The following is an 8,949-nucleotide window of genomic DNA, read 5'->3' as shown; positions in this document are numbered from 1 at the left end:
GGATGAAGCTATGGAGGACCTAGAGCCCTCATGAATTGCTGGTAGGAATATTAAATTGTGCAGCCACTTTGGAAAAAACTTTGTAGTTTCTTTAATTTATGTGCCTGTATGAACCAGCTCTTCCACTCCTAGATATCTGCCTCAAGAGAAGTAAAAACATATGGTCCCGCACAGGCTTTCATATCCAGCCACATTACTCTTGATAGCCAAAAATGAAAGTCTAAAAGTCCAACAGGATGTGATAGATCCTATCCATACAGTGAGATTCAGCAATACGGAAAAAACTTCTGACATTTGTTTTGTTATTTAACACAAAAAAGGTTGAACCTCAACAACATTATGCTAAGTCAATCCAAACACAAAATATCAATAATGTTTGATTCCATTTATATGAAATATGGAGTGATACAAGTATTCAAGAACTGATTGTGGTGGTGACTGCACACCTATCAATTGACTAAGACTCACCGAACAGTTCACTTAAAATGGGTGACTATTTTAAAAAATAGCGAAATCAAAATTTAACAAATTGCAGTTTACAAAAGCCCTTTGCTATTTGTTTCATTTGATTCTACGAGGTAGATGATGTACCTGTTTTCCAGAAGAGGACATCAAGCACCAGTGATGGTAAATGATTTTCAGGTTTCAGAGCCAATAACTGGCAGACTAGGTGACCACATCCCAGCCTTCGGACCATAGCGCCCCATCTGATAAAATGAGTGAATTTTATGGTATGTAAATTTTTTCTTCATGAAAATGCCTCATGACACATTTTAAAGAACATATCATGAATATCTTTCTATGCATGGAACTTTATTTGCCATCATTTCTTAAAATTGGAACATTGAGACATTCATAAAAATAGAATTGGTCGTGACCACCCAGCGCTCAGCACTTGGCTTCTGTGATCATCCCTTGGCCTGTCTTGGTGCGTCTGTTTCTTACTGCCTGGATTATGTGGAAGCAGGCCCCAGTCATCGTCTCTTCTCCCATAGACACTTTAGTATCCTTATTTGGACGCGATGACCTACCATTCCATTGCTTGTACAGTAAGACGTTAAACTGGTGTTTGATTGTTGGACATTTGGGGTGATTCCTGCACACTGCTTTGGTAAAGGATGCTGCGCAGACACCCCGTGGGGTAAATCTTTGTGTCTGTTCTCAGAGCAGCCATCTAGCTGTTGAACTCAATGACTCCTGCTGGAGGTACCCAAGAACCCTTTTTTATTTAGTGCTTTAAAGTATACTCTGACTTAAAATGTTAACAAGATTCACAGTAAAAGTAGGCCTTAGGTAGTTTTGCTTGTTTCAGGACATAGTGAAATAGCCCAACTGGTTCACTTGCTTTTGTTTGGAAACAAAGGTATTATTATTATTATTATTATTATTATTATTGGTGTTCATTCCCCCCCCCCCCCCCACACACACACACCTTTTTTGGTCACATTTGTGATTGGCTTATGAACAAAGCCGTAAGTTTTGTACTGAAGGTCTTTATGAAAGAATACCTTGGCAGTTGTTAGTTCTTCAGTTGTCAGGAAACCCACTCAGTCTCTGCTCTTTGGTGAGAGGGACCTGGGTAGAGAGGAGCCTTGCGGTGCCCCCAGAGACCGGGGCCCTAGGGTGCTGCTTAGCCTATCTTCCCCTGGTGGGACACCCTGTGTGGGGGGTGCCAGGGGAGCATTGGGCCTGCGAGCCCCAGGTGGGGAGGAGCCTGGAGGGGCGAAGGGGCAGGTGATCTCAGGCCCTGACAGGGCACCCAAGGGAGGAGCAGCTGGAGGACCCTCTGGTTGAGTGTTGCAGGAAGATTGCAGGTTAGGTGATGGGGTGGGCTCTGTGTAGAAGGTTGGAAGCATGAAATGGGCAAGATTGTTTAAAGAAACCACATCTCCATTCTGAGTAAGGTATTTTGTGTAACTTCTTGAGTGTAAGGAGAAACTGAGTCTAGCGAGGCCGTGGCTCCTCTGAGGCCACATAGGTCATTGTTGAGTGAACTCCTACCAGATGGTGGTATGTGTGTCCTGCTGTCCCCATGCGTTCCCCAACCCCCCCCCACCCCTGTTGTAGGCCTCCTCATTGACCCCATTTGGAGCCTGTTGTTTGGCCACCTGTACTTAGCCTCTGACACTGCTGTCTGGACTCCTTTAACTTAGCACACGTTTATCAGGGCCACTGCTGGTCTCGTTTTCCCAGACCTGTTGAGACCATTGAGAGGTCTTTTTGCAGTATTTGTTTCTTCTAAATCTCTTTCAAGCATTTTGGAAACAGTGCTTTCTTGCTTTGTAATTATTTGAGGGGAAAACCATGGAAGAAGAAGGAAATAGCCAAATTTTTATTTCAACATGAATCATATATATTATCACCCTTATTTTTTCTTCAATTATAACAGTATAATTCTAAAGTGCCAGCCGACTCTCTTCAGCTTTGTTTGTGGTCCAGTAGTTCTGAATTAGATTATAATTAAAAATTGAAGTCAGCAAACATGAAGTGGATATCCAGGAGTGCTCTCTACTTATCGCTGTGTTCTGTGCTCCTAACCCTTTGCCTGCCGCTCATCAGTGCTTTCCTTTCTGGCTGCTCTCCGCAGTCCTGCCTAGGACTCTGTCATGAGCTCTCAGGCCAAAGCTGGGGTCTGTTCCCTTGACATTTTGGGGATGGTGGCCACTGGTAGCCATACCACTAAGGGAATCAGAGCTTTTGAGGATTCCCTGTGCCCGAAGAAAAAATTCATGTTAACTAATTTTCTGATTTTTTGACTTCATTTTCCTTTGACTTTCCAATGAGAACTATTGGTTGTGGTTAGACCAGTGCCTGATAGTTGTAACAGCTATGAGAATCATTTCCTCAGAATGATCCCTGGGAGGAATCCAGGAGATGGATGTTTACTGTCTCAGAAAGAACCATCATCTCAAAGATTGGCTGTATGTAAAGATGAACGGGTAATGCTAAAGGACCTACAAAATGCTTAATGTGAATTGTGAGTACTCTAGGACCTATCTGTAAACCTACCTGGCTTGAAGCACATGGTCTGAAAAGGTTGACTATTACTGACTTTAAATGTACCAACAACATAAGCAGTTGTGATTATTGTGGACTTGCTCCTGCTGTGAACTCACCTGTGGTAGAATGTACTCACTCATACATGAATCTAAACCGTGAAACGTGCGCTTGCCTGGCTCAGTCCACAGAGAATGCTACACTTGATCTTCAGGTTGTAAGTTCGAGCCCCACATTGGGTGTAGGGATTACTTAAAAATCTTTTAAAAATAATAAAATGTGAAACAGTGGAATATTTTGCCCTGTCTGAAGGTATTCAGTATACTAGAACCAGCATTTTCCACGTGAAGCATATATAGGACTTTCCTGTGCAGAGCCTCTTATATTCATTTTTATTATGCAAATTTAAGATATGCTCTTTAGCATCTGGTAAGAACAATCTTTTTGTGACATATGTCTGCCCTTGGCTAAATTGGAATGCAGATGTGATTTTAAACAGATTTTTTTAATAGATAGATGTTTAAGGAACGATGTGAAAATCTTTTTTTTTTTTTTTAATTTTCTGATCAAATCAGTACTGTAAGGGCAAATTTTTCCCAATGGGATAAAAGGTATAAGGAGAAATATAACAGCTGAAGGTAAAATAGTGGTTTAAGTGGATTGGTTATGCTCATGTGGAGTTCTCAGAATGGAAGAATCAGAAATAGTTAGGGCACCTGGGTGGCACAGTTAGGCATTCAACTCTTGGTTTCAGCTCAGGTTGTGATCTCAGGGTGTGATATCCAGCCCCTAGTCAGACTCTGTGCTGAGCACACAGCCTGCCTGAGATTCTCTTCCTCTCTTTGCCCCTCCTGCTTATGCATGCGCTCTTCTCTCTCTCCCAATTAAAAAAAAAAAAAAAATCAGAAATAGTTAACATGGGCAGATGGAACTGGCAGGGTTCTGGGGGCCAGGAAGGCCTCTCTGCCCATCGGATGGGTCCAGGCCCCTGTTGTGTGGAGTCCCAGGGGGCACAGCGGACCAGCCTCACTGTGCCTGATGGACTGAATAGAGGGTGCAAGTACTGACTGTATCCTTAGATGTCTTTCTTATATAAAAGGCTCTCGGTCAGTACATGTATCTGTTGAATGCTCAGTATGTGGTGTGAGGGAGTGACGTGTGCAGAGAAGCCTACTTGGTGATTCCTTGTGACGGGATAGAATTCTCATGAAACACAAGAAGGTGCTTTTGATATTTTATTCTCTGCTGTCAAAAGGATTATTAATAATGTACTAAAGAAGCAGCTTGATATTATTAGTATAGTCCTTAATCTGTGACCAGGAAAAATGGAAAACAAAGGAAAAACCAAACCCCCGACTTCTCCCCTAATTGGCTACAATCTTTATTCTTTGGATGTATTCTCTCTGACATCCATTATTTGAATGTGGACTGTACAGAAATCAGTATATAGGAGAGGAATGACCTGATTTTTTTTTTTTTTAGGTAAAAGATTGATACTCAAGTTTTAAGTATTTTAAACCATCAGTTTGAATGGTTTGTTTTAAACGATGTTTTGCTGCGTGTACTCTTCATTTGCTCATAATACCACTTTAAATACAAATGTAAAAGTGACATCTGTTCTTAAAATTACTATTAAAAAAATCTTAATCTTGTTTCTTGGTTTGGCCGCCTCCTACCTTCATCTTGAAAGGAAAGCGACTGCTCTTTGTGAGAGCTTATGTCATAGTCGTTAGTCTCTGAAGACATTCAACACTGACTCTCAGAAGGCCCTGGCATGGCAACTTCCTTTCCCACCCAGACGAGTGCACACACATGCACAGACACGTGTAAACGCTCAGACACAGGCACGCTCACACAAGTGCACACATGCACTCATACATGCAGACACGCTCACCGCTTAGGCATGCGCACAGATGTGCACACACTCAGACATGCGCACACACATGCTCAGACACACGCTCAGATGTGCACGCACACACATGCTTAGAGGTGTGAACGCTCTCAGATACGTGCACACATGTTCAGACACATACACACACTCAGATACACACATGTGCTGCTGTCCATGAATTCATGTGTCAGGCACTGGGTGGGGGGGTGTTATACAAAGCCTTTCTGAAGTTTAAATGCAAGCTGAATAGCAGGGGTGCCAGTGGAAGGGCTGGAGCAGGCAGGTAAGAATTGTTGGCATTACTGAAGAAAAAAGAAAGCTCATTCTCCCTGAACTCCTGAGAGACATAGCAAATGCCTCACGAGCAGGGTACACTGCATCTGTTGACTGTAGCTGGGAAGATGGGGTTTGCTTCATTTTTAAATTTACAGATTGTATTTAATGTTGATTTGGGTCAGATGTTTTGAGAAGGTGATTCTGATGACTTTTATGTGTGCAGTACTCATTCATTTATTTTCTAGCAACCAAATACCAAATAGGCGAGCTGTATTTTCAGTGCTCGATTAGTTTAGTGACACAGTTTAGCCTAACAGCCTGATCTTCTCATTTAGAATCCCTTGCTTCCAACCCAAGAAAGGTTTGCATGCTACTGAGCAGTGGTAACAGTGTGTGTTAGGGGAATTCAGAGCAGGGGAGAAGTTCTTCCTCCTGGAGGTTGTGTGTTTTGTGCAAATAACCCAACAAGCACTGGTACGGATGCAAGGGAAACCAGTTGGCTTTGTTCTTGTGAAGATCGTACTTTAAATTGAGGCAGAAGGATTCCTGTGAGTGGAATGAAGAGGAAGGAAGATGCACTTTTCCCCCTCCTTTCTCTCTCCTGTTCCTTCCTCCCTCCTCTTTTTCCCTCCTTCCTCTTCCTCCCTCCCTTTTAAAAATAAACATTAACCTTATAACGAACTCTATCTGCTAGCAGAGGAGAGCATACTATCCTAGGAGGCTTGGGCGCTGTGTTCTCCCCACTTGAATAATTCACTTACAAAAGTTAGTTGCGTTTCTTTCAAACTGGTTTATTCCGGGTGTGCTTTTTACAGTCTGCATATAATGCAATTAAATGTTATCTGAGTGTTTCAGACATGAGTGGGAAAAGAAAATATTGCTGTAAAAGCTAATTTGAATGATTTGGGAAGATTGATAAAGGCAGTCCATTTAAAATAAACTGTCAAGTGTGGAAGAGACCACTATAAATATAAGCATTCCACCGTTAACATTTCCTTAGGGGGTCTCTGTAGTTTAACACCATTTCAGGGTGAATACTAGAATTGGCATATGAGAGTGTGTGCTGGTGAGATAGTAAGAACATCCCATCCTTTTGAGATTCATACTCAAAGGAAAGACCTTAGCCCAGGTCTGAAGATGACTGCAGGAGGCAGTGCCCTCTGAGTGGACCTGGTATAGTGCGTAAAGTGTCCCTATTGAACAGGAGGAGGAAAGAAACAGAGACTTAACTTGCATTTAGAGACTTAACTTGCATCTTTTTAAAGGCTTTCTGCTTTAACTGACTTCGTTTAAAAATCAGCTGACCAAAGACTAGTGATTTATTGAGAAAAGAGGGCTTCTGCCCCTGATGGAGACTCTCATGGTGTGGGGAGCATCAGCAGTGAGCTCCTGTTAGAAGGCCGTCCGTTTCCCTGCTTGAATCACACACGTAGAGAACTAGAGGAGGACTGGGTGGACTGGCCATCATGAAGGCTGAAAATGACTTTAGTGTCACTTGTCCTCTGGCTAACAGGGCAGACCAGTAAGCTTCAGGTGTTCATGACCACATGAATTTCCAGGCCTAATCAAAAAGGATTCCATTGGTTACCTAAGAAGAATGACTAGAGATTGTGTGGTCCTTTCATGGGTGGGGAAACTGAGGCTGTTTGTCCAAGTCTTACAGGTGTGTTTGGCTGTGCTAAAAACCAGAAATCAATCTTCTTGTCCCCTTATTTTACCTGGTTATTTTTTATTTTTATTTATTTTTATTTTTTTATTTTTAATTTTTATTTATTTATGATAGTCACAGAGAGAGAGAGAGAGGCAGAGACATAGGCAGAGGGAGAAGCAGGCTCCATGCACCGGGAGCCTGATGTGGGATTCGATCCCGGGTCTCCAGGATCGCGCCCTGGGCCAAAGGCAGGCGCCAAACCGCTGCGCCACCCAGGGATCCCCTGGTTATTTTTTAATAGATGGATTAAACTGAGGGGTATGTTTCAGTTTGGTTGAGGGCCTCACTGATTTGTCTATATCATCAGCCAGTGCTAGTGTATAGTTAAGGGTGTATCCTATTTGTTTCTGACCAAAGTGAAGGAGGTAATGAGACATATCCTATGTCAAATCATTATGCCTTACTCACTGATTTCAAGTCAGCAGTATGGTGATTTTTTTCCCTTTTACATTAAAAAAATACATTATTTATAGTGATTTTAAAACCTTGGGAGGAAGAAAGTAAAATGATGAGACATTTATTTTTGATGAGAATTAATCTTATATATTTGGTTTTTACCATGTATAATTTGAAAAGGAAGCTACAATGCTCAGAATGGAGAAATTAATTTACATAATAGCCTAGATTTTCTGCATGTATACATTAAAAAAGATGACTTGGAGTTTGTCTTACTAGCTTTTAATTTGGGGATCCCAGATCTTAATTATATCTTTTTTTTAATTAAAGATTTTATTTATTTATTCATGAGAGACAGAGAGAGAGAGAGGCAAGAGACACAGGCAGAGGGAGCAGCAGGCTCCATGCAGGGAGCCTGACGTGGGACTGGATCCCGGGACATGGGATCATGCCCTGGGTCGAAGGCAGGCACTTAACCACTGAGCCACCCAGGTGTCCCAGTCTTGTTCCTTCTAAATAGGCAACGGAGTTTTTTTTTTTTTTTCTTATTTAATTTTTTTAAGTAGGCTGCACATCCAATGCAGAGCCCAACGTGGGGCTTGAACTCATGACCCTGAGATTAAAACCTGAGCCTATATCAAGAGTTAACGCTTAACCAAATGAGCCACTCAGGTACCCCGGCAATGGAGTTTTGATAGAAGATAGTTTTGAGAACTGGTCATTGATTTATGCTGATTTGGTTATTTTCTTAATTTGTAATTTAGTGATTAAGAACTTGTGTTCTGGGGTCAGCTTTTAATCCCATCCCCTCTGGTCTATAGCTGTTTGATTGGAGGCATGTAACTTTCCTTTTCTTCACTGAACCAGGAGCAGCAATTGTATCTGCTTCTTGGTGTTAATGAGGACTCAGCGAGAGAAGCCATGCAGAGCTTGGCTTGTAGCAGCAGCATCACAAAGGTTGGCTCTTCGGGTTATGACAGTGACTTTCTCTTTGTCGTGGTTGTGGGCAGCATGCAGCTTTTCCTTCCATGAGTTTGTCAGAGTTCTCTCAGCCTGCCCTCTGCACCTTGCCCCATGTTCTGGTTTGATGGTGGAAATACTGCAGATGCTGTTCTCCAGTTACAGATGGTCGTGACACCCTAGACTGAGCCTGTCCAGGGCCATCCATAGATTCACACTTGGCTAATCATTATTAGTTTTGCCCGCTCACTTATTTGTATGGTTATTTGAAAAGAGGTGATATTTCAAACAAGATTTTCTTTCTTTCTTTTTTTTAAGATTTTACTCATTTGAGAGAGAGAATAGAGCACGAGCAGGGGGAAGAGGGAAAAGCAGGCTCCCTGTTGAGCAGGGAGCCCAATGCGGGGCTCGATCTCAGGACCCCAGGATCATGACCTGAGCTGAAGGCAGATGCTTAACCAGCTGAGCCACCCAGCTCACTCAGAGCTGAATGGGCATTGGAGTGTGGATGATCTCTTAGAAATAACTCGTGACCCAGATTATCATATTGCCAACACCGAGGTATCTTTTTCACGAATGGGCTTTTCTTCCAGTGCATCGCGTGAACTTCTGTAAGGTGGGCGTTAGCCATACCGCTTGATTTTAAAGACCCTGTCTATCGTATGGCATACGGTTAATTGTGTAATTCCATTTGGCATGTACTAGTACAGGAACAGTA

The 8,949-nt window shown here is 42.4% G+C and overlaps 1 protein-coding gene across 1 annotated transcript in view; it reads left to right on the top strand.

The window, feature by feature from the left end:
- The window catches only part of TRIO (trio Rho guanine nucleotide exchange factor), a 351,672-nt gene that overhangs the window by 58,165 nt on the left and 284,558 nt on the right, over positions 1 to 8,949 (top strand).

Source organism: Canis lupus, chromosome 34, assembly GCF_011100685.1.
Source record: "Canis lupus familiaris isolate Mischka breed German Shepherd chromosome 34, alternate assembly UU_Cfam_GSD_1.0, whole genome shotgun sequence".
Taxonomy (NCBI): Eukaryota; Metazoa; Chordata; class Mammalia; order Carnivora; family Canidae; genus Canis; species Canis lupus.
The sequence above is the reverse complement of the archived record's forward strand: the minus strand, read 5'-3'. Positions and strand labels throughout refer to the sequence as shown.